The sequence below is a fragment of the Scyliorhinus torazame genome, chromosome 10, assembly GCF_047496885.1.
Source record: "Scyliorhinus torazame isolate Kashiwa2021f chromosome 10, sScyTor2.1, whole genome shotgun sequence".
NCBI lineage: Eukaryota > Metazoa > Chordata > Chondrichthyes > Carcharhiniformes > Scyliorhinidae > Scyliorhinus > Scyliorhinus torazame.
This window is the reverse complement of record NC_092716.1, coordinates 98,681,032-98,707,906: the sequence shown is the minus strand read 5'-3', so window position 1 is coordinate 98,707,906 and position 26,875 is coordinate 98,681,032. Positions and strand designations below refer to the sequence as shown.

General features: G+C 51.4%; 1 protein-coding gene across 2 annotated transcripts in view; it reads right to left on the bottom strand.

Moving 5' to 3' along the window:
- Nucleotides 1-26,875, bottom strand: part of LOC140430789 (uncharacterized) — a 448,181-nt gene that overhangs the window by 352,408 nt on the left and 68,898 nt on the right. The gene's annotated exons all lie outside the window — the stretch shown is intronic.

Here is a 26,875-nt window from a genome sequence, read left to right as displayed (position 1 = left end):
CCAATGCTGTTGGTGATTGAGGGGCTGAAGGAGACCCAGAAGACCCAGGCAGCGGAGCTCCGTGAGGTGAATGATCAAGTGAATACCAACGAGGACGAGATCCTGGGCCTGGCGGTAAAAATGGAGGCGCACGAGGCGGTGCACAGGAGGTGGGCCGAGAGAATTGAGGTCCTGGAGAACAGGTCGAGGGAGGAAGAACCTCCGGATTCTGGATCTTCCCGAAGGAGTGGAGGGAGCTGATGCCGGGGTGTACATGAGTACGATGCTCCATTCGCTGATGGGTGCGGAGGCCTCTCCGAGCCCCCTGGAGCTGGAAGGGGCCCACCGGGTCCTGGCGAGGAGACCCAAGGCCGATGAGCCGCCAAGGGCGATAGTGGCAAGGTTCCATCGCTTCGCGGACAAAGAAAGTGTGCTGAGATGGGCCAAGAAGGTGCGGAGCAGTAGATAGAACGCGGTGATCCGAGTCGACCAGGATTGGAGCGTGGAGGTGGCAAGGAGGAGAGCTGGCTTCAAACGGGTCAAGGCGGTGCTGCATAATAGAAGTCAGGTTCGGCATGCTGCAGCCTGCGCGACTGTGGGTCATTTATCAGGACCGACACCAATATTTTGAAACGCCAGAAGAGGCTTGGACCTTTATTCAGATGGAAAAACTGGACTCAAACTGAGGGGATGTGATTGCGGGGGGGAGATGGCGTTTGTATATGGGGTTGTAAATATGGGTAAAGAATACTTCATGGGTGGGATGATGGATGGGGATGTGGGTCGAGTTCTGGTTAAAGTTCCTAAAATTCCTTTTTTCTTTTCGGTAGATGAGATGATGATGGTGGGGAGTGTGGGCGCCTGTGCTGGAGGGAGGTGAGATTCGGGGATGAGGGAATTGGGATGAGGGAATTGGGATAAGGGCCGCAACAGGAGCTGCGCCACAGGGGGCGGGGCTGGTTCGGGAAAGCGCGGGCTTTTTCCCGCGCCAAAAGGATGGAGGAAGGTAAGGAGGAGGAGAGACTCCCACACGGGGGAGATCAACGGGTAGGCAGGGGAAGCCGGGGTCAGCAGAAGTCAGCTGACTCACGGAAGTAATATGGGGGGAGCAAAAGAGCTAGACGTAGATCTAGCGGGGGGGGTTTAGGGTTGCTGCTGCACTGTCCGAGGGGGAACTGAAAATGGAAGAGGTGGTCGGGACGGGGGTTCCACACCTGGGGGACTGGAGGGAGCGGGAGGCGCAAGCACGGGACTGGCCTAAGATAGGAGATGGCTAGTCGGCGGGGGGGAGGGGGTAACCCCCCAATCCAGCTGATCACGTGGAATGTGAGAGGCCTAAATGGGCCGGTTAAGAGGGCCCGAGTGTTCGCGCACCTAAAGGGACTGAAGGCAGACGTGGTCATGCTTCAGGAGACACATCTGAAGGTGGCAGATCAGGTCAGGTTAAGGAAGGGATGGGTAGGACAGGTGTTCTACTCGGGGCTGGATGCGAAGAATGGAGGGGTGGCAATATTGAGGCCAAGAACATAGTAGCGGACAAGGGAGGCCGATACATGATGGTGAGTGGTAGGTTGCAGGGGACGGAGGTGGCACTGGTGAATGTATATGCCCCGAACTGGGACGATGCTGGATTCATGAAACGGATGCTGTGGCGTATTCCAGACCTGGAGGTAGGGAGCTTGATAATGGGGGGGGGGGGATTTTAATACGGTGCTGGACCCAGCATTAGATCGCTCTAGATCTAGGACGGGGAAGAGGGCGACTGCGGCCAAGGTGCTTAGGGGGTTCATGGACCAGATGGGGGGAGTAGATCCGTGGAGATTTGCCAGGCCTTTGGCCAGAGAATTTTCTTTTTTCTCCCATGTCCATAAGGCCTACTCCCAGATAGATTTTTTTGTTCTGGGCAGGGCATTGATCCCGAAAGTGGAGGGAACGGAGTATTCGGCCATAGCCATTTCAGACCATGCCCCGCATTGGGTGGAGCTAGAGCTGGGGGAGGAGAGGGACCAACAGCCGTTTTTGAGGTTGGATGTGGGACTGCTGGCAGACGAGGAAGTGTGCGGGAGGGTGCGGGGGTGTATCGAAAGGTATCTGGAGGCCAACGACAACGGGGAGGTGCAGGTGGGAGTAGTATGGGAGGCGCTGAAGGCGGTGGTCAGGGGAGAGTTAATCTCCATCAGGGCTCATAGGGTGAATAGAGAGGGCAGGGAAAGGGAGAGATTGTGGGGGAGATTTTAAGGGTGGACAGGTGCTATGCAGAGGCTCCAGATGAGGGACTACTCAGGGAGAGACGAACTCTCCAGACAAAGTTCGACCTGTTGACCACAGGGAAGGCAGAGGCACAGTGGAGGAAGGCACAGGGGGCGATATATGAATATGGGGAGAAGGCGAGTCGGATGCTGGCACATAAGCTACGTAAGAGGGTGGCAGCGAGGGAAATAGGCGGAATCAAAGATGGCAGGGGAACTACGGTGCGGAGTGCGGGGAAAGTGAATGAGGCTTTTAAGGCCTTTTACGAGGAGCTGTGTAGGTCCCAGCCCCAAGGGGGAAAAGAGGGGATGCGGCGATTCTTGGACCAATTGAGGTTCCCGAGGGTGGAGGAGCAGGAGGTGGCTGGTTTGGGGATGCCAATTGGGGTGGAGGAGCTGGTTAAAGGACTGGGGAGCATGCACGCAGGGAAGGCCCCGGGGACGGATGGGTTCCCGGTAGAGTTTTATAGGAAGTATGTAGACCTGTTAGCCCCGTTGCTGGTAAGGACCTTCAATGAAGCAAGGTAGGGGGGGGCCCTGCCCCCGACACTGTCGGAGGCGACGATCGCTTTGATCTTGAAGCGGGATAAGGACCCACTGCAATGTGGGTCGTATAGACCGATCTCGCTCCTTAACGTAGATGCTAAGTTGCTGGCAAAAATGTTGGCCATGAGGATTGAGGACTGTGTCCCGGGGGTGATTCACGAGGACCAGACGGGATTCGTAAAGGGTAGGCGGTTAAACACTAATATGCGAAGGCTCCTAAATGTGATAATGATGCCATCGGTGGAGGGAGAAGCGGTGATAGTGACAGCCATGGATGCGGAGAAGGCCTTTGATCGGATAGAGTGGGAGTATCTCTGGGAAGTGTTGAGGAGGTTTGGGTTCGGGGGAGGGTTCATTAGGTGGGTTAAGCTCCTGTATAAAGTCCCGGTGGCGAGTATGGTCACGAACCGGCGGAGGTCGGAGTATTTCTGGCTGTATCGAGGGACGATGCAGGGGTGCCCCCTGTCCCCTCTGCTGTTCGCATTAGCAATTGAACCTTTGGCCATGGTGTTAAGGAAGTCAGGGAAATGGAAGGGGGTGGTTCGAGGGGGAGAGGAACATCGAATGTCGCTGTACGCAGACGACCTGTTGCTGTATGTGACGGATCCAGTGGAGGGGATGGTTGAGGTAATGCAGATCCTACGGGAGTTTGGAGACTTTTCGGGCTATAAGCTCAATGTGGGAAAGAGTGAGCTCTTTGTGATCCATCCGGGAGACCAGGGAAGAGGGATAGACGACCTACCGTTGAGGAGGGCGGAAAGGAGCTTTCGATACTTGGGAATACTTGGGCAGCATGGTGGTTAGCACAATTGCTTCACAGCTCCAGGGTCCCAGGTTCGATTCCCCGCTGGGTCACTGTCTGTGCAGAGTCTGCACGTTCTCCCCGTGTGTGCGTGGGTTTCCTCCGGGTGCTCCGGTTTCCTCCCACAGTCCAAAGATGTGCAAGTTAGGTGGATTGGCCATGCTAAATTGCCCTTAGTGTCCAAAATTGCCCTTAGTGCTGGGTGGGGTTACTGGGTTATGGGGATAGGGTGGAGGTGTGGAGGTGTGGACTTGGGTAGGGTGCTCTTTCCAAGAGCCGGTGCAGACTCGATGGGCCGAATGGCCTCCTTCTGCACTGTAAATTCTGTGATTCTGTGTGAATTCAGGTAGCTAGAAGCTGGGGCACTGCACAAGCTTAATTTGACGCGGTTGGTGGAACAGATGGAGCAGGATTTTAAAAGGTGGGACATGTTGCCACTCTCGCTGGCGGGTAGGGTACAGTCGGTTAAAATGGTGGTCCTCCTGAGGTTTCTTTTTGTATTCCAATGCCTCCCAATTGTGATTACTAAGGCCTTCTTTAAGAGGGTAAGCAGGAGCATTATGGGATTTGTGTGGGCGAGTAAGACCCCGAGGGTAAGGATGGGGTTCCTGGAGCGTAGCAAAGATAGAGGAGGGTTGGGGCTGCCGAATTTGGTTGGTTACTATTGGGCAGCCAACGTGGCAATGATCCGTAAGTGGGTGATGGAGGGAGAGGGGGCGGCGTGGAAGAGGTTGGAGATGGCGTCCTGCAAAGGAACGAGCCTGGGGGCGCTGGCGACGGCACCGCTGCCGATCTCGCCAACAAAGTACACCACGAGCCCGGTGGTGGTGGCAACGCTAAAGATCTGGGGGCAGTGGAGACGACAAAGGGGTGCGACGGGAGCCTCGGTGTGGTCCTCGATCAGAGACAACCATCGGTTTGTCCCAGGAAGGATGGACGGGGGGTTTCAGAGCTGGCATCGGGTAGGGATTAGAAGAATGGGGGACCTGTTCATTGACGGGACGTTTGCGAGCTTAGGGGCGCTGGAGGAGAAGTTTGGGCTACCCCCGGGAAACGCTTTCAGGTATATGCAAGTGAGGGCGTTTGTGAGGCGGCAGGTGAGGGAATTTCCGCTACTCCCGGCACAGGGGATTCAAGATAGGGTGATTTTGGGCGTATGGGTCGGAAAGGGCAAGGTGTCGGCGATATACCAGGAGATGAAAGAAGAGCACAGTACGAAGTCTTACAACACCAGGTTAAAGTCCAACAGGTTTGTTTCGATGTCACTAACTGTCCACATCATGAAAGAAGAGGGGGAGGCTTTGGTAGAGGAGCTGAAGGGTAAATGGGATGAGGAGTTGAGGGAGGAGATTGAGGAGGGGCTATGGGCTGATGCCCTAAGTACGGTTAATTCCTCTTCCTCGTGTGCCAGGCTTAGCCTGATACGATTTAAGGTGGTTCATAGAGCACATATGACGGGGGCGAGGCTGAGTAGGTTCTTTGGGGTGCAGGACAGATGTGGGAGGTGCTCAGGAAGTCTGGCGAACCATGTCCATACGTTTTGGTCATGCCCGGCACTGGAGAGGTTCTGGAGGGGAGTTGCGGGAATAGTATCTAAGGTGGTGAAAGTCCGGGTCAAGCCAAGCTGGGGGCTAGCACTATTTGGAGTATTCGACGAGCCGGGAGTGGAGGAGGTGAAAGAGGCCGGCATTCTGGCCTTTGCGTCCCTAGTAGCCCGGCGAAGGATCGTGCTAATGTTGAAGGAGGGTAAGCCCCCCAGCGTGGAGGCCTGGATAAATGATATGGCTGGGTTTATTAAGTTGGAAAGGATAAAGTTTGCCTTGAGAGGGTCTGCGCAGGGGTTCTACAGGCGGTGGCAACCGTTCCTAGACCATCTCGCGGAGCGTTAGATGAAGGTCGGACAGCAGCAGCAGCCCGGGGGGTGATATCGTTTGTTTGGGGAGGGGGGGGGGGGGGTTCCTTTAGGGGGGCATTTGAGCAAGAAAACACATGAATGATCCGGAAACTGACATATACGGGAAGAATCCAATGTACAAAGTTCTGTATCTTATTGACTTGCCACGTTCATGTCTTGCCACGCGAGTTCTTTTTCTTTTCTTTGTTACAGGGGGGGGGGTTGTTTGTAAGGTGGAAAATATTGTTGAAAAATTCTTAATAAAAATATATTTAAAGGAATAGTAGCAGGAAAAGGTCATTTGGCTCTGCAAACTTGTTCTGCCATTCAATAAGATGATTGTTGATCTGATTGTGGCCTTGACTCCATTTTCCTGCCTGTTCCCCACAATAACGCTGGACACCCTTATAGATCAAAAATCTAACTAAGCCTTAAATATATTCAGTACCTCAGTCTCCTTTTCTATCTGGGAAAGAGAATTCCAAAATTTAATGACCATTTGAGAGAAACAATTTCTCCTTGCCTCAGTCACAAACATTTAAACTGTGCCACCAGGCCCAGAATCCACCATGAGGAATGGCGGGACTGTCATATGAGGAGAGATTGACTAGGTTGGGATTGTTCTCGTGGAGTTCAGAAGAATGAGGTGGGATCTCATAGAGACGTATAAAATTCTAACAGGACCAGACAGGGTAGATGCAGGGAAGATGTTACCAATGATAGGTGTGTCCAGAACCAGGCGTCACAGCCTGAGGATTCAGGGTAAACCATTTCGGACAGAGATAAGGAGACACTTCTTCACACAAAGAGTGGTGAGCCTGTGGAATTCATTACCACAGAAAGTAGTTGATGCTAAAACTTTGAATATATTCAAGAGGCGGCTGGATATAGCACTTGGGGAGAATGGGACCAAAGGCTATGGGGAGAAAGCAGGATTAGGCTATTGAGTTGGATGATCAGCCATGATCGTGATGAATGGTGGAGCAGGCTTGAAGGGCCAAAAGGCCTCCTTCTGCTCCTATCTTCTCGATCTATGAAACATCCTTTCAGCATCTAACCTGTCAAGCCCCTTCAGAATTTTACATGTTGGAGTTTGCACGTTCTCCCAGCGTTTGCATGGGTTTCCTCCAGGTGCTCCGGTTTCCTCCTACAGTCCAATGATGCTAAATTGCCCATTCTCGGGTTACAAACTGATCCTGAGCAAAAGTGAAATCTTCCCGGTGAACCCGTAAGGGAGAGAGGCAGAGCTGGAGAGACTGCCGTTTAAACAAGCCTGAAACAAATTTCGCTACCCGGATATCCAAATTGCCCACGACTAGACACGGATCCACAAACGGAATCTGGCAAGTCTGATGGAGGAAGTAAAGGAGGACCTGCAGAGGTGGGACACACTCCCACTGTCCCAGGCGGGTGGGTGCAGATGATCAAGATGAACGTACTCTCCAAGTTCCGCTTCCTGTTCAGATCCATACTGATCTACATCCCAAGGCCTTCTTTAACACAGTAGACAAATTGATCATGGCGTTTGTGTGTGGGGTGGGAGGGGACGAATCCAAGGATCCCCCAAAAAGTCTTGCAAAGAACGAGATCATGAGAGGCCAGGTCCTCCTAAACCTGCAATACTACCACTGGGGAGAAAGAGTGAGGGAATGGGTAAAAGAACCAGAGTGAGGGGATGGGTTAAGGAACTATAAGCAAATAGGGTAAGAATGGAGGAGAGCTCCTGCACAGGGCATCCCTCTGGGCTCTGGCCACAACAGAGCTCCCATCCCCACCAGCCAAGCACTCAACAAGCCCAGTGGAGTAGCCATACTCCGGACATGGAACCAACTAAGACAACACTTCCGTCTGAACGAAATGTCCACTGTGGCCCCCATCTGCAACAATCACAGGTTCACGCCAGTCAAAATATAGGCCATCTTCAACAGGTGGAGACAGGACGGTGGGACTCTGACAGTTAGTGACTTCTATACGAACAACAGACTGACAACACTAGAAGAACTGATGGAGAGGCTTCAACTGACCAGGGGAAAGAGTTACAACACGTGTAAGTCAAAAACTTACTCTGTAGAGAAACAACGACATACCCACAGATGCCGGGACACTCATTATTATTAGAAGACGCAGTCAGAGTCACTAGTAACAACATCCGGACCGGCCTGAAGTGACCTCCTCAGGGTGGCCATGGTGAGTAGGCAACACTGTGCCACTGGCACGATCCCCCGTCCCACACACACGTAACTCTACCCCTGCCCACCTGGAGGGCGGCCGAACCCCCACCTTGCACCATATGCCGGCACCCATACCGGCCGCTATGGCTGGGTGTCCTGGCCACTGAGGCCACCAGCTACCCACCCAATGGGTTGCATGTGTCGGACTGCCTAACACTGTCGTTTTCTGCTCCCCCCGACAACCCCCAGGAGAAGCCCGCCATAACCGCTGGGAGTGTGAGAAAACTGGGGGGGGGGACCGCCGGACCTACGGCCCTCCAACGTGGCAGAGTAGCATGCCCTGGGCATAGTTGGCGGCCCTGAGGAAAAGGAAGTCGTCGGGGTGGAGGTTTGCCGCGGGCGAGGAAGTGACACCCTACTTAGTTGCAGTTCCCCCCGACACGTAGGTCAAACCCCCCCAATAGCAGTCCCACCACCACCCTCACCCCAACACCACTCACCCCGTCTCACCCCCACACCACCCTCACCCCCACTCCACCCCCAGCCCATGTCTGGTCTTGTGTTTTGCAGGACCTGCTGGTGATGGGGCAGGTCCATCTGGTTTCCCCACCCCCAGCCAGTGCAACAACCTGAGCTCCCCCATGTGCTGCCCAGCGACGAGGATACCAATACGGACGGGAGCCATATTATGCCTGTGACCAAGATACCCCGTAGTGCGAGTCTGGGGATGACACTGACTTTTCGTCACAGCTGTCACCCAACACCCTCCACCATCCCAGACACCCACCTCGGTTGACCACTTTATAAAGAGGCTCCTGAGATACCCTCTGGTGCACACCACACAACTGCTCCAGTACCTCAGGGACTAGCTGCCGTCCAGATGGATTTCGGGCTTCTGGAACGGACAATCCCATCTACAGTGGAGATGCAGTTGCAGAGCCAGGGATGAGATGAGGGGTTGCCAGCGAGCATTTGCCACCTGCAGGTGCAGTTGGAGGAGTCCAACCGCGCGTAGGAGCAGGTGGTGGTGCCGAACATGCATGCCACCCAGACCAACACCGCACGGGTGGTCTCTGCGTTGTAGGCCTTGGGGCCAAGGGTTTTGGCTATGGATCAGCATGTCCAAGGCTTGGGACATTCTGTGCAGGCGCTATATGCCAGAGCCACCTGGACATTCCAGCGGTGCTCCTGAGCGTGGCCAAGTCACAGCAGGCCATGGCTGAGAACGTCAGTGACATTGCCCAGCGCTGGCCGACGTGGCACTGACACAGAGGGAGGTGGCCCTTTCCCAGAGGGAGATGGCGCAGTCACTGGCTGATGTGGCGTAGACCCAGAAGTCCCGTACCAGCCTCCCCGAACAGGCGCCGGAATGTGGCGACTAGGGGCTTTTCACAGTAACTTCATTTGAAGCCTACTTGTGACAATAAGCGATTTTCATTTCATTCATTTTTTCAGAAGGTGGTGGCACAGTCACAGCGTAATGTAGCGCAGGGTTATCCACTGTGTTTGTGGCTGATGATGCCTATCCGAAGCCAACAGACCAACTGTCATGGGAATGTCACTTTAAGAAATGTTTGTCTGCTCAAGTGGCTGCAGTGATGTCAGAGTGTGGGGGGAGCTGAACTCTGGCTCTGCTTTTTCATTTTGCTTTGAGGAAAAGCTTTGGTCTGTGTTTTTTGGTTTCGTTTTAGTGTTGGAGCTGAAGCCAGCCAAATAAGGTGTAATTTCGATCTCTCTGCCATCTAAAGACTATCTCTAGATCATTTGGTGAATTCAGTGATAACTGCTCTCAGTAGAGAATTTAAACCTGATGTGCTTCTGTAAAAATAATTTTTGTCTTATGGATGTTAAAAGGAAAGTTCAAGGATTACTTAGAGCGTTGTATTCTTTGGGGGGGGGGGGTGTATTTGAATTAATGGGTGCTAAGATGTTCACTGTATGTTTTAAAAAGGTTCACCGAGTTCATAGAATAAACATTGTTTTGTTTTTAAAATTACTTTAAAATTTCCGCTGCACCGCACCTGTAGAGTGGGCCATGTGCTTCCCATACTGCATGGGTCAGGTGATCTCCATGATATACTTTGGAGTTCTCTCAACCCTGGCCCATAACACAACACAGAGACCCGCTACAACGATGCCCCTGCAGTGACCAGGGGCGTGATTGAGCGGTGCTTCGGCATCATGAGGATGCAGTTCAGGTGCCTGGACTGCTCTGGAGGAGACCTCCAGTATGATGCTGAGAGGGTCGCCCGCATTGTGAAGGCCTGCTGTGTCATCCACAGCATTGCGCAGCAGAAGGGTGACATGCTGGAGGAGGAGAATGAATGCCAAGCCTCCTGCGGCAAGGAGGATGTGGGAGAGGGCGAGGATGGACAGGACATGGTACCAGTCAGGCACAGGAAGCCGCACAACGTGTGCGCCAGGGCCCACGTGCCGGATGCTCTGATCGCCTCCAGGATCACCGACTGGGGAAGGGCGGGGGGGACTGGTCAGGGGCACGGACACCGCATCACAACCCCCACCCTGCTCCGCTGCTTGCAACACTCTCCGTGATACATAGCTGCCGCACTACAGGGGTGCGGGCCCTAAGTTGGCAGTAACTGCAGTTCTGGTCCATGGGATGGAGGATGATGACAACCCGTTCTGGGATGAGCATCGTTTGACAATGCCCAACCCACCCCACCCTCCCCAAACACCCGCACCCCCTCTCTGGCCAGCCCAGACCAGTCCACCCCACACATCCATCTGACAGAGCACCGAGGCAAGTTGTAACAATGTGAATAGGTGTTTAATGTGAACAAATATATACATATACGTGCTCCCAGGGCTGCAGAGACAAACAGGAAGGCCACCATTGCTGGTTAAACTCCAATATCCATTGTCTGTAGGGGTGAAAGGCCAATATGTTATCATGGTGCATATCCCAGTTCCCAACCAGGATTGGCGACATATATGGTTGGCTGGGGGAGCAAGGGGGAGCGCAGGTGGTGAGGATCAAGAATAAATGGGAGGAGGAGTTGGGGGGGGGTAGGTAGGATGGGGAGTGTGGAGTGAGGCGATGAGTAGGGTAAATTTGACCTCCTCGTGCGAGAGAATGAGCTTGATTCAATTCAAGATGGTGCACAGGGTGCATATGACTCGGGCGAGGATGACTGGGTTCTTCCAGGAGGTTGCGTACTGGTGTGAGATGTGCGGGCAAGGGCCAGCGAACCATGTGCACATGTTCTGGGGCTGTGAGAAGTTGGAGAAAAACTGGGAAGTGGTGTTTGGGACACAATTGAAGATTGTGGAGGTAGAGGTCAGGCCGGACTCATTGGTGGCGATCTTTGGGGTGTCAGAAATGCTGGAGCTGGTGGAAGGGAAGGGGGCCGGTGTCGTGGTCTTCGCCTCTCTAATTGCCCAGCGAAGGATATTGCTGGATTTGTGGTCAGCAACGGTGCCGGGGTGGCGACTTGGCTGGGGGACCTGTATGACTTCCTTCAATTGGGTTTGAGTTGAGGGGATCATTAGGGGCTTTGAGACTCGTTGGGACTGTTCATGACAATGTTTGAGAATTGTTTGTCGCATGGGGTGAGGGGGTGAAAAGGGAAAGAAAATTGCACAAACTGTGAATTGTTTGGGTGTTGAGAATGTTATTGATTTGTGTTGTTGTATTTTTGAAGATGTTTGGAATAAAATACATTTCAAAAAAAGAAAACTGGTTGGCAGACCCGAAGCAATGAGTAAAAATAAACTGATCTCTTTTCAAATTGCAGGCAGTAACTAGTGGGATACTGCAGGGATCGCTGCTGGGTCTCTAGCTATTCACAATATATATTAATGATTTAGATGAGGAAACAAAAGGTAATATCTCCAAATTTGCAGATGACACAAAGCTGGGTGGGCAGGGTGAACATGTGAGGAGGATGCAGAGATTCTTCAGTGTGATTTGGATAAGTTGAGTTGAATGAGTGGGCAAATGAATGGCAGATGCAGTATAATTTGGACAAATGTGAGGTTATCCACTTTGGCAGCAAAATGGGAGGGCAGATTATTATCTGAATGGCCTTAAATTAGGAGGGGGGAATGTGCAACAAGACCTGGGTGTGCCCATACACCAGTCGCTGAAGGTAAACACGCAGGTGCAGCAGGCGGTAAAGAAGGCAAATGATATATAGGGCAGCACGGTAGCATTGTGGTTAGCAGCTGCAGAGTCCCAGGTTCGATTCCCGGCTTGGGTCACGGTCTGTGCGGAGTCTGCACATTCTCCCCGTGTGTGCGTGGGTTTCCTCCGGGTGCTCCGGTTTCCTCCCACAGTCCAAAGATGTGCAGGTAAGGTGGATTGGCCATGCTAAATTGCCCTGAGTGTCCAAAATTGCCCTTAGTGTTGGGTGGGGTTACTGGGTTATGGGGATAGGGTGGAGGTGTGGACCTTGGGTAGGGTGCTCTTTCCAAGAGCCGGTGCAGACTCGATGGGCCGAATGGCCTCCTTCTGCACTGTAAATTCTATGATATGTCAGCCTTCATAGCGAAAGGATTTGAGTACAGGAGCAGGGATGTCTTGCTGAAATTATACTGGGTATTGGTGAGGCCACACCTGGAATATTGTGTGCTGTTTTGGTCTCCTTATCTGAGGAAGAATATTCTTGCTATAGAGGGAGTGCAGAGAAAGTTAACCAGAGTGATTCCTGGATGGCAGGACTGGCGTATGAGAAGAGACAGGGTAGATGCAAGAAGGATGCTCCCAATTGTCGGGGTTTCCAGAACCAGGGGTCACAGTCTGAGGACACGGGGTAGGCCATTTAGGAATGAGATGAGAAAAAAATCTCTCACCCAAAGTGTGGTCGGCCTGTGGAATTCGCGACCACAAAAAGCAGTTGAGGTCAAAACACTGCGTGATTCTCCATCGGATGACACAGAAATAGTAAAATGCGATTGGACGGAGAATCGGTTCTGACACTAAAATCACGGAGAGCGCCGATTTGACTGCAAATCGCAATTCTCCGTCACCTCGACAGCGGTATCAATGGGGTCCACAATGCACGTACAGTTAATACCGTTTTCATGTCATTAGCGGGCCCGACCTGGCATTTTTCGGGGTCTCCGCGATGCTCCACCTCCGTTGAACCAAGTTCCCGACGGCACGGTTTACTTGCGCTTTTAAAAATCATGAAACCGACGTCGTGGCTGCTGAGGGAGGGAGAGGGTGTACAGAAAGTGTCCAACATCGCCATAGTTTGCTGACAGCTGTGCTGCTGGCCGGGGGGCTTCTGTCAGACCCGTGGGGAGTAACGAGAGGTGGACAGGAAGTGAGCTGAGGGGTTGGAGTGGACGGGCACGGAACACAATTGCCGCAGCCGGCTAGGCAGCCATGTCGCTGCACATGCTGCTAACAGCCCACTGTGAACTTAGGGCCACAGGTCGTATAGGTGTCCCCCAGGCCACCCCCAAAACCCTAGACATCACCCTTGCAAACCCCTGCCAGAATCCTTTAAGCGCCAGGCATGCCCAAAACATATGGGCATGATTCGCCAGACTCCCTACACACCTCGGGAACCTGTCCTCCACCCCAAAAAACCTACTCATTCTTGCCGCCGTTATATGCGCCCGATGCACCACCTTAAACTGGATTAATCCGAGCCTGGCACATGATGAGGAGGAGTTCACCCTGCCTAGGGCATCGGCCCACAGGCACTCATCCAGCTCCTCCTCCCACTTACCTTCAACTCCCACACTGAGGCTTCCTCTACCTCCTGCAGTTCCTGATATATGTCCGACACCTTCCTCTCCCCTACCCAGACGCCAGACACCACCCTATCCTGGATCCTACGTGGTGGCAGCCGCGGGAATGTCCCCACCTGTTTTCTAAGGAAGTCCCGAACCTGAAGGTACCTGAACGCATTCCCCGGGGGCAGGCCAAACCTCTCCTCCAGCGCCTGCATGCTGGGGAGGTCCCCCATCCTCCTAATACCTGCCCTATACCAGCCTTGGTACCCCCCATCCAACCTACCTGGTACAAATCTGTGGTTATTCCGTATCGGGGTCCACACCGAGGCCCCCTCCTCTCCCGTGTCTCCTCCACTGCCCCCAGATCCTCAGTGCCACCGTCACCTCCGGACCTGTGGTGTATCGCAGCGGCGAGAACAGCAGCGGAGCCGTAACAAGTGCCCCTAGGCTGGTGCCCCCCCCCCCCCCCACCCACCCACCCCCGGCTACGCTCCTAGACTGGTGCCCCCCCCCCACCCCCCACTACGCTCCAAGAATACCCTTTTGACTCACGGGGTTTTATTCGCCCACACAAATCCCGTAACAATCCTATTCACCCGCTTAAAGAAGTACTTGGGGATGAAAATGGAGAGGCACTGAAAAACGAAGAGGAACCTGGGGTGAACCGTCATCTTCACAGTCTGCACCCGTCCCGCCAAGGAAAGCGGGAGCATATACCGCCTTTTAAACTCTCCCTCCATCTGCTCCACTAGCCGGGTTAAGTTGAGCCTGTGCAGGGCATCCCAGATCCTGGCCACTTGTATCCACAAGTACCGAAAGCTCCTCTCCACTATCCTGAGCGGGAGCTCCCTCAGTCTCTCCTCCTGGCCCCTACCGTGGACCACGAACAGCTCACTCTTCCCCACGTTCAACTTATACCCAGAGAACCTCCCGAAGTCTCCCAGGATCCGCATGACCTCCCCATCCCCTCTAACGGGTCCGAAATATACAACAGCAGGTCATCCGTGTAGAAGGAGACCCGGTGCTCCTCCCCTCCGTGCACCAGCCCCCTCCAATCCCCCGTAGTCCTGAGCCAGGGCAAACAGCAACGGGGACAGGGGACACCCCTGTCCCGTCCCCCGGTGCAGCCTGAAATATTCCGACCTTAGCCGGTTTGTGGACACACTCGCTACAGGGGCCTGATACAGCAGCTTGATCCACCCTATAAATCCCTCCCCAAATCCAAACCTGCCTAGCGCCTCCACAGGTACTCCCACTCCACCCTGTCCTTCTCCGCGTCCATCACAGCCACCACCTCAACCCCCCCCCCCCCGAGGGCATCATGATAATATTCAGGAGCCTCCTCATGTTAGTGTTCAGATGCCTGCCCTTAACAAAGCCAGTCTGTCCTCCCCAATCACTCCCGGGCCACAGTCCTCTATTCTGGTGGCCTGAATTTGTTCAGGAGCGATATCGGCCTGCAGGGCCCACATTGAAGCAGATCCTTCTCCTTCTTCAGGGTAAGCGAGATCAATGCCTGCGACATTGTCGGAGGGAGGGTCCCTTTCTCCTTTGCCTCATTGAAGGTTCTCATCAGGAGCGGGCTCAGCAGCTCTGAGAACTTCTTATAAAATTCTACGGGGAAGCCATCCGGGCCCGGGGCCTTGCCCGTCTGCATGCCTGCCAGCCTCCAACTCAATCGGGGCCCCCAGTCCCTCCACCCGCTCTGCTTCCACCCTTGGGAACCTCAACCGGTCCATGAACCGCCTCATCCCTTCCCCCTCCCCGGGCGGTTCTGACTCGTATAACCTCCCGTAGAACTCCCTGAAGACTTCATTAACCCTCTCTGGGCTCAGCACCATGTTGCCTTATCTATCCCGCACTCCCCCAATCTCTCTGGCCGCCTCCCAACTGCGCAGCTGGGGCGCCAACATCCTACTCGCCTTCTCCCCATACTCATAAACTGCCCCCTTCGCTTTCCTCAGCTGCACCTCCGCCTTCCCCATGCACAGCAAGTCAAACTCTGCCTGTAATTTCCACGCTCGTTCAACAGCACCCCCCTCTGCTCTCCCCTGATGACCGCCTTCAGAGCCTCCCAAACCACTGCCACTGTCACCTCTCCCGTGTCATTCGCTCCCACATAATTCTCAATACTCCTCCTTATCCGCCCGCACACCTCTTCGTCCGCCAGCAGCCCCACATCCAGTCGCCAGAGAGGGCGCTGACCCCATTCCGCCCCCAGTTGCAGATCCACCCTGTGCGGGGCATGGTCCGAGACCGCAATGACCGAGTATTCTATCCCCTCCACCCTCGGGATTAACGCCCTACTCAACACAAAGAAGTGTATTCGCGAATAGACTTTGTGGACATGGGAGAAAAAGGAAAACTCCTTCATCCTTGGCCGCGTAAACCTCCACTCCCCCCATCTGGCCCATGAACTCCCACAAGGCCCTGGCCGCCGCCGGCCTCTTTCCCGTTCTGGACCTGGAACGATCCAAGCTCGGATCCAAGACCGTATTAAAGTCCCCTCCCATTATCAGGTGACTTATCTCCAAGTCCGGGATCCTACCCAACACACGCCTCATATAGTCCGCATTGTCCCAGTTCGAGGCACATAAATTCACCAACACCACCCGGGCCCCCTGCAGCTTGCTACTCACCAATATATACCTGCCCCCCTTGTCCGCCATGATGCTCCCTGCCTCGAGTGCCACTCGTTTACAGACCAAAATGGCCACCCCTCTGGTCTTGGAGTCTAACCCCGAGTGAAACACCTGTCCCACCCATCCTTTCCTCAGCCTCATCTGGTCCGAAAGCTTTAAGTGCGTCTCTTGCAACATGGCCACGTCCACCTTCAACCCCTTCAAATGCGAGAACTTGCGGGACCACTTGACCGGCCCATTCAGGCCCCTCACATTCCACGTGATCAGCCTGGTCAGGGGATTGACCACCCCCCCCCATCCCGCCGACTAGCCATCTCCCTTTTATGGCCAGCCGCGAGCCCCCGCCTCCCTCCTCCAGCTCTCCCCCCGGCGGGCCCCCCGCCCGACTCTCCATCCATTCCCCTCACCTGGCTCCCCTTCAGTCAGCAAAGCAGCACCCCTCCCCCCCCAACCCCCCACACCCCCTCCCCCTGCACACACCCCCGCCCCTGCCAAGCATCAGCTTAGCTCTGGTTTCCCCCGATGTGCTTCCGTGAGTCAGCTCACCCATGCTGACCCCAGCCGCTCCTGTCTCTATATACCAACCCTCAACTTGTTGCCTCCTTCGGGCCACCCTACCCCCCCCGTCCCCCACTGGGTAGAGGCAAGCGCCATCTGGGACTTCCCCGTGCTCCGGACAGCCCATCCCGGGCATTTCCCGCCCTCTAGCACCGAACACCTGGAAAACAAAACACCTGGAAAACAAGCAAAACAAACAACAAAACTCCCAGCCAAACTGGGGCTGACATGCCCATAAACTTATGCTTTACCCGCCGTCCTCCCCTCGGTCCCTCCGCACCCGCACATTTCACCCCCATACAACAGTCCCTTAGCTCAGGTCCAGCTTCTCCTGCCTGATGAACGACCACGCCTCGTCTGGGTTATCAAAATAGTGGTGCCTGTCCTGGTATGTTACCCACAGTCTCACCGGGTGCAGGAGCCCAAACTTCACCCCTTTACCGTGGAGGACCGCCTTCGCCCGGTTAAAACTTGCACGCCTCCTCACCAGCTCAGCTCCCAGGTCCTGGTAAATTCGGATCTCGCCATTCTCCCACTTACTGCTCCGCTCTTTCTTCGACCACCGCAGGACTCGCTCCCGGTCTGCCAAGCGCTGAAACCGTATCACCATCGCCCTCGGTGGCTCGTTTACACTCGAGACCCCTGTGCGCCCCATCCAGCTCCAAGGGTCGCGGGAAGGCCTCCGCGCCCATCAGCGTCCCCAGCATTGTGGCCACGTACGTGCTCGCGTCTGCCCCCTCCGTCCTTTGGGAAGGCCCAGGATCCGCAGATTATGGCTCCGAGACCTGCACTCAAGGTCATCCAGCCTCTCCTGCCATCTCTTATGGAGCGCCTCGTGCGCCTCCACTTTCACCGCCAGGCCCAAGATCTCGTCCTTGTTCTCCGCCACCTTCCTCCTCACCTCCTTGATCACCTTCTCCTGTGCCTTCTGGGTCACCACAATTCATTCCATGGAGGCCAGGATCTCCGTTTTCAGCTCCATGAAGCAGTTTTTATGGAGCTCCTGCTGTTCTCTGGCCCACTGGGCCCACACCTCCTGATCTTCTCCGGCCGCCATTTTGTCCTCCCGGTCCTTCTCGACTTTCTTCCCCGGGTTCACGCGTCTGCCGGCTCCGCTCCTGGTTCTCTCCATGCACCACCGGAAGGCGCCTGTCCCATGTCCGTTCCCGCGCCGGTCCCTCCTGTCAATCACCGCCGCCGCTCCTTTTAGCGGCCCGAAAAACCGATCCCGGCGGGACCTGCCGTTTGCGTGACCTAGCTACCAGAAGTGCAACCCATGACATCTTGTTGGCTGGGATGAGTATGCGTGCGGATTGTAATGCGCATCAGCGGCTGCAGCTTGTCAGCCTCCCGAGTATCAATCACGGACCCGGCGAATCCCGCATCATTTTTTTATTGGAATCAATTCACGTGGCGCCGGTGCTAGCCCCGCAGTTGCTGAATCGTCCAGGTTCAGCACCAGTTTTGCTGTTGTGAAAGTTCACAAATCGTTCCCCGGCGTCAACACTTATCCTCAGGAACGGAGAATCCCACCCTATGTTTTCAAGAAGCAGTTAGACGTAGTTCTTGGGCGAAGGGGGGTCAAAGGATATGAGGAGAAGGCAGGATCAGGCTATTGAGTTGGATGGTCAGCCATGATCATAATGAAGGACGGAGCAGGCTTGAAGGACCAAATGGCCTCTTCCTATTTGCTATGATTCTATGTCTATTTGTTATCCACCAAAATTCCTCAATTGGGCCAATCCAACACTTCCCTCGTGAACCGTAAAATCATTGGTAGTATGGGCTGGCTGGTGGCAGGCACACTAATGGCTTGGCGCACTAATGTACAGGTCCACCCAACTGTTTTGCCACCTGGGTGGCCCATAAAATTCAGTTCAATGTTACAGATCAACAATCTTTCATCAGGACTGGGAACGGTTACACATTGAATAGGTTTACGCAGGTGAAATGGATGAGGGTTGGAAAAGAACAAAGAGAAGATCTGTGGCAGAGTGGAGGACATAGATTAAATGGCAAAAGGGGAGGTATTGTCGGACCAAATGGAGTGATAATGGGACAAGCGAAGAAACAAAAGATGTGTCCGGGGCGATATGAATGGCAGAATAACGAACAGCTGTTTCCCGAAAGCAAAAACAAGAGAAAGACCAAAACATGCAATTAAAAGTAAACAAAATAAGGGCAGAGATTACAGTCTGAAATTGCTGAACCTGCTGAGTATTTCCAGCAATTGTTTTTATATTTCAGATTTCCACCATTTGCAGTATTTTGCTTTAGTATTTGAAGTCAGGAGGAACTAGGTGCAGTGCAGAAAAATGTTCAATTACTCACTCTGTCAAGGTGAGTGTAAAGGCAGACCTTCATGACAAACCACTGGGATTCCAGCTGAGGAGCCCGAGGGCACATGCTGCTCTTGAATGTGGGAAAACTGCCTGCCCCGGGGTACTTACTGACCCTTCAAGCCATAATGTTGCTGCTGAGCTCATGTTAGCACAGAATCTGGCAACTCTATATGTCAATGAGCCTTTGGCATTGGCCATAGAGGCCAGCTGTGCCCCATCTCTCTCTTTGTCCTTTCAGGAGAAATGGATACATAAATAGGCACAAAAGGATACAGACAGGAGGAGGGGTTCCTATCCGATACATCGTCACTGCCGTGGAGGAAGGAGCAATGGAGATTGCCAGGATGACTGACCATGAGCAAGTTGAATAGGCATTTCTGGTGGAGAACAGAAACTGCAATGTCTAGATGATGGGGATGCAGTGCTGTCCAGCCTGTCAGTTGGCATTCTAAAAACTCAGCTACACTGGGAAGCCTCAGCATTGCAGAAGCTTATTCTCTCCAACAGCTGTTCTCATGATCTCTTCTTGTGTCTGCCATTGGTTCAAATATCTAAGGGAGTACAGATTACTGTGTCGATATCAGGCCAAGCGCTGTCAGAAGAGAGCTCAGAGGAATCACCTTACAAGTGATATCTTACAAGTACATCCTCCATCAGATCAGATATGCAGTTCTCATAAGTGCATAGAAAGAGTGGCACTGGTTGATGAGCACATCACAAATAAGCTGGAGGAGATGCCAGAGGAAGCTGTGGTCAGTACCCCTTGGAGAATGGAGCACAGGCACAGCTATTCTAAGCTGAGTAGAGTTGCAGGGCCTTACTAGAAAAAGGCTCTAACTCAACCATCAGGAACAGATGTACATTCAAATGTCAGAGTTCACTGAGACAATGCATAGGCTGAGAATAGGAGAATAAATTTAGCCCATGATAACCACCATGGTTAAAGGCTTTGAGTCTATGAGCTCCTCCTCTGAGAGAGTAGTCAACTCAGGGAGATCCATAGGCGACGACATGAGTGCATGCAGGAACTTCACTCTGACATTCACAGAGTGCATGCCATACTATATAGTATAGACCATGGCCCTGGTGGTGTACAGATGTTTAGAGGGATTGCTGGCTGCACCCCAATTGAAGGCCTCTCCAGCCACCCATAGATTCAGTCAAGGGCTGAGGCATTCACCAAGGGGATGAGTCTCACTCCTCATGCACTATCATCATGAGCATCCTGGGCCCCTGTGACTGAGGGAGAATCTACACATCAGGATCCCATGATGGAGGCTGCTCCTATAATGATGCTGATGCAGCAGCCTCTGGAGCTGCCTCATTGACACCTTCATGATGAGGGTGACTGTTACAAGCTTCGGAGTCGCTAGCAGGCTGCCTCTACCTAATCCGAGGCACCAATGGAAGCACCACATAGGAGTGCTTGAGAGCAGATGTCACTGAATCGGGCAGAGCAGTAAGTGGGTCACTAGGGTTTGTTTCATCTGGAAATGCGCACTTTTCCTATTTTAAACACTCTGAAAATATTGACAGCTGATGCTAAATATATAAACACAAGAATTAAGAGTAGGTCATTTGGCTCCTCAAGCCTGCTGTGCTATCCGATAAGATAACGGCTGATCTGATTATTGTGCCTCATCTCCACTTTCCTCTTTGCCCCCCAGAAACTTTGGCTCCCTTGTCGATCAAAAACCTACAAAATATTAAATGACCCAGCCTCCACTGCTCTCTGAAAAAATGAATTCCATAAACTAATGACCCTCAACAGAAAAGTCTTCTCCTCATCTCAGTTGGGGAAACCCGTAACTTTTTAAACTGTCCCCCAGTTCTAGACTTCCTGACAAGGGGAAACATACGTTCATTATCCACCTTGTAAAGCCCCCTCAGCATCTTACCTGTTTCTATAAGATCATCTCCCATTCTTATAAACTTCCATGGGTACAGATGCAACCTGCTCAACTGTTCCTCATAAGCCAACCCCTTCCTTCCAGGAATCAGCTGAGTGAGCCTTCTCTAAACGACCTCAGATACAAGTATATGCTTTCTTATGCACGGGGACCAAAACTGTACACAATATTCCAGATGCAACCCAACTAATGCCCTGTCCAGTTGTGTTACTACAACTTACACTTGATTTTCTTTGCAATAAATATCAACATTCCATTTGCATTCCTAATTACTTGTTGTAGCTGCATACTAACTTTCTGTGATGCATGTACTAGGACATCCAGATCCCTCTGTACCTCAGAGTTCCACAGTTTCTCCATTCAAATAATATACTGATTTTCTACTCTTCCTGTCTAGATAAGTGCAGTTCTGCCAATTGTTTGCCCACTCCACTCACTTAACCTATCTAAATTCCTTTGCGTGCACTTTCCGTTCTCTTAATAACTTAGTTTCCTACCTATCTTTGTGTTATCAGCAAATTTAGCTATCATCCCCTTCATCCAAGTCATTGATATAGATTGTAAATAGTTCAGGCCCCAGCAATGATCGTGTGGCACTCCACCAGTTACAGCTTGCTAACCTGGAAATGACTTATTTTATGGGAGTTTCCATTTTCTCATGATGAAACAAGAAGAGGAATGAAGTGGTGAAGGGGAACAAAGGTCTTTGAAAGGGATGGAGACTCTGGACCGTTGTGCATCTTTCATTTGTGCTAAGAATGGATCTATTTTAGGCTGCATCAATCGCAGGCATCTCAAAGCGAGTTCCAGAACATGTCATCCTCCTGGGATAGAAGGGCTCAGATGAAATGTGCCTGAATTAGATGATCCCTGACATTGATAGCACCCCTAATGAGACCCTCAAGTCCTGCGCTGGGCCCGGCCTGCTCTCTATGCAGCCGTGGCACCTCTGTGTTCTGCATCTCTGTTCGCCTCCCCTTTCATATGATGCTCCTCCTCTTGATCCAATGAGCTGTGTTGATCTATTGCAGCACCATCTTCAAGGTCCAGAACTCTTTGGAGGGCCATGTTATGGATAGTGCAGTAAACCACCAAATTGCACAAGATCCTTATCGAGTGTACTGCAGAGTGTCAGCTGACTGGTTGAGGCACCAGAACACATCTTCAAAAGCCCAAACTGCTTGATGATGGTCCTTGTCAGAAGATTGGTTCAGCTGTAGAAACACAAAGCGGTGTGGTCATCCTTCAAGAGACATATCTTATTCCCTAGAATGCAGCTACAGAATTTAAAGGGTGGAATGAAGGGCTGTGGGAGCCTGGATTGCTGGTGGATGAAGGAGTCAAAGCCACTTCCAGGAAAGAGAGCACCCACATGCAGGAAGCTCTTGCTGCATTCACAAATCAACTAAACTTTGAGGGAGTGGAAGGCCTTCCTGTTGATGAATGCACTTGCCACTTATTCAGTGCCTTGATGGCCACAAGGATGCAATAGGTCAGGATTTTTCAAACTGCGGGTCGTGACCCGCAGGTGGGTCATGGGCGGGTGTCAGGATGGTCATTGAGTGATTGGTCACGGCGTTCTCTATCGCAATAGAAGTGTCCAGTGAGCGCGACAGATTTTTAAATGAAAACGATGCAGTCTTCCTGCCAGAAGCTGCTGCAGAGAGCAGGTCATGCGCCCGACATGTACAATGAAGTCATGCACCCAGTACGTGCGTACGTTTGGTGTGAAATTATGAAGGAGAGAATCCTCTATTTTCTAGCAGCAAGCAAACAAGGCAACAGGATAGTGAAGAATTGAAGATGGATCGTTTTGTTTTAAGGAAAAGAGAGCCAGAGACACAAACAGGCCCATATTTCACAAATTAATCTGCTGGAAAGAGCTTAGGAGAGTCCATGGCAGAACAAAGCAGTGCTAGTGTGAGCTCCAGGGCCTCTGCTGAACAACCTACGAAGAAGAAACTAAAATTTTGAACAACGCAATATAAAAATGATTTATTGAGGTATGGCTTTGTTAATTGTGCCAATACAAACCAGGATGACAAATCCATGTGTGTTATATGCAGGGAAGTCCTGGCAACTGAGAGAAGTTTCAGATTTTGAAAGAGTAGTGGTGGGTGGAAAGTTCCTTTTGAGGTTGAGAGCCCAGAATCATTTATTAACGTAGAGCTGACTCCAAATTAAAAGTCTACACTGCACTAGCTGACCTGTAATACCACATTAGAAACAAGCTGTTAGCATTCTGCCAGCAGTATCCAGTGCTGAGCAAAACAGGCATTCTGTTGCTATAGCCCTTCACCATGCCTACATGTATGTGCGAGGTTGGATTTCCAATTATCATAAAGATGAAGATGGCACAAAGGAACCGGCTGAAGTCTGCATCTGATATGCGCATTGCCCTCTCCTCCTTTGAAACTGATTCAAGTAAAATTGTGAGGACCAAGCAGGCTCCCCTTTTGCATTAAAGGTAAGAAAACGTGGTGTATGTCGCTAAGGTCAGCTGGTTGGCAAAAGTGTGTCCTGGGAAAAAAAGTTTGAAGAACATTTCAATAGATCATGCCCTGCACCTGAAAGAATCCAGCATTGGGGGTGAAACTCAATACCTTTTGCACCTTTGAAGCCCCTATTTTCTGGAATTGGATGTATTGTCCAGGTTTTACAAATAGGCTAACAGTGAACTGTATGAAATGGGGGTACAGTCTTTTGTGAGTCACCACCAAGGTCTGAAGCTGATACTTGGAAGGAACCAGAGGCAAAGAAGTTTATTGCAATAGTAATTTTTTTTTAACAGCTATTGGCAGGACACGGCGAACAGTGCTACAAGTTGCGAGTGGGGACAAGTCTCCGTGACCATCTGATTGGAGAGTTGAGGTTCCCTGTGGAATTAGCTCTTAAGTCATCTCAAGGTAGCTCCATCTTCGGCGGTAGATCCTATGTTGAAAAACAGTCTCCATTTCCTTCCTACCCTTCATCCCTTTTCTCTGCCATCCTGAAATGAAGGCTACTAACCTTTGGGTGGTGGATGTTACTCCTCACTGCCACTCGACCAGAAATATGAAAGTCGTGATCCCATTGCTAACTGCTGCCTTCCTTGTGCCCAGGTGGCTTCCCAATTATGTCTGGAAGCCTGGCCCTCTCCTTTTATCTATGGGAGGGTGATGATTCCCTGCAATGCCCAAGCGAAATCACTCTTCGCACAAACTGTGCACACCTGATGGCACCTGTGTGCCAATGAATAAGTGCCTTTCTCACCTGTTTTCCTTTATGAACCCACCTAATTTATTGGGATAACTATGACTTGCTCCCTGCTGTGTTATAGCCTTCATTCACCTGACCTTCCCCCCCCCCCCCCCCCACTCCAACCCCAACAAAATCTCAACATGGCCCTCTCAGTGGGCTCCTTAACTACCTTAATTGGACTCAAAAGCATGGGAGGCTTTCAGGGCCAACATTCCCCCAGCCGAATGAAACTTAGAGATAGGAAACCGGCACCACTATTTTTATCACCTCAACGTTTTACAACCATTGGAGTTTCACCACTTCGGCGACTGAATCATTAAAGGGTATGAATGGATCAAAGCTGCAGATGGATTTTACAAGCTGTCAATCACGTCTGCTAGAGGAGGCGTGAGCAGGCGGTGCATTGTTTGGGGGGGGGGGGATTGCCCTCCTTAGATGGGCTCTACCAGCATGGACTGGCATGATGAACCTTGCGGTGGGCCAAGGGGCAATCGTTTCAACTGGGCCCACTACATCAGGGTCACGATTGCTGAGACCACAAGTGATCCACGCTCATGCGTTTCCTGGCTGCGGGGACCAGAGAATCACGGGAGGCCGGAGCATCGGGTGCAATTGGGTCATTAAGACCAATTTGCATTTATTTACATCCCCCCGCCGCCGCACATCATGGACTTCATTCAGGTGCCGATTCCAATTTTATCCCGACCCGATTTTCCGTCCCATTGAGGAACGCATTCTGGGAGTCCCAGGATAGAGAATCCCGACCCTCATTTCTCATATGCTCCCACAACAAATGGATATGTTAGATTAAATTTACTCAGATAATTACCCCTAATTGTTCTATCTGTATCTTGGACTTGGAGCAAGTGTTCCAAGGCACTTAAAAATCTCTAACTTTCTTTGCTACACCTCCTTCATCAGCACGTTCAGAATTTTGTTGAAAGGGGCAGTTTGCCAAATTGATGCAAACATCTTTCTTCCAGGCAGTCAAGGACCAATTAAAGTGACCAGTTGTCTTTTAAGTGCTTTCAACAACTGTTACATTCCTCATCCTGATACGATAGTGATCTCTCTGCATCTGAGAAACATAATTTCCACATCCCTGAAAAGTGTCTTTTCCTTCCCTTTTATTTCTCAATGCCACTATAAAGTTTCACAGCTATAAAGTATTTTCTTCTGCGGATCTGTATTATTATTTTCAGCCTCAATCTCCAGTGCAACCCAACAGCACATGTTATGAGAACCAACAGTTCTTTGGCCCATTTATAATTTCAGGCACTTTTACATTGGATATTATTGCAATGTAGATTATTCATATCCAATTTATATAATACAGATTAATCAATGGTGTTATTCTATCCATCTTTTATCTTTTTTCCAATGCTAATCCATCATATAACCTCTGCTGTTGTCAATTAAGTTATTTGTTCACCTCAATGTTTGACACCCTTACTGCTCACAAACCAATCACTCATTCTCTCTGTTTCTCCAGTTGTCCCCATATTTATTACAAGCCAGGTCTGCAAATATGAACAGTTAGCATATAGTTAATCAATCCAGCCACAAACTTAGAAAAGAAAACATAGAAAGAATTTATGCCACAGGAGGAAGTAATTTGGCCCATTGTGACCATGCCAGCAAAAACATGTTATTCCGCCTAATCTCCTCTTTCAGCTCTTAGCCTAATCCCCTCTTTCAGCTCTTAGGTCCTAGCCTGTAAGGCCACGAAACTTCAAGTACACATCCAGGTAGTAATTAAATGCAAAGGGGACTTTTGTCTGTACCACTCTTACAGACAGTAACCTCCAGACCTCCAAGACCCTCCGGATAAAAATAATTACTCCTCAATTCCTCTCCAATGCTTCTACCAATTACATTAAATCAATAGTCCCTGGTTATTTAGCTTTATGCTAATTAAGAGGTCCATCTTATTCATTATATCTAGGAACCCTATAATTGTATACATATCAATTTGTAGCCAGTTAAAATGGCTAACTCCCGATTTAGAATGGCTAACCCCGATTTAAAATGGAGAACGGAAAAGGCTGATGGGAAAATCAGCCAACAGGACTAAAACAAGCAGCTGCGGGTAAACTGTGTATTCACCTCTGGGAAGGCCAGACAAGATCGATACCTGCAGCCATCAGCACAACAAAACACCAGCCATCTGAATACTAATGAGCAATCCCCGGGAACAATGTGCAACAATTTAGACACAAAGCCAACCCAGACTTTTCGGCGCCAACAGGGGCCTACACAAAGGGAGGTGAACGATCACCCCAAGACCGCCCATCGATCAAGGAATCGCTCCAGCATTGGAGAATATCGAACCAAGTGATTGGGACGCAGTCCAATCACTTGGAACCAGGTACAGGGTCCGTCCCGAAAGGCGGGAAGCCCCTGGGGACTATAAGAATAGAGTCCAAGTTCAAATCGACCCTTCTGCAACCCCTTCTGCCTCCTGCACCCTTCTGCTGACCTTCTGCAACAGCCGCTCAAATCGCAAGTCTTACTTCAACGCTCGCTACGAGATAGGCGCTCCTAGCTATCGATCTGTACCAGCTTCGAATCTCGCAGGTTCAGAACCCAAACGAAAGGCCATTCGTTTCCCTGACCTGGTGGGCCATTTCCAAAGTTAAGTATTGGCCTGTTAGTTGTAGGAAGTAACTTAGAAGTAGAATTTATGCATAAGCATTAATTACTGTATATAATAAATGTGCGTTGATTTAACTCTTACTAAGCGGTGTGTTGGATTATTGATCATTACTCGGACTTGAACCACGTGGCGGTATCAGAAAGATACCTGGCGACTCAAGAGCAAAGGTGATAGAACAGA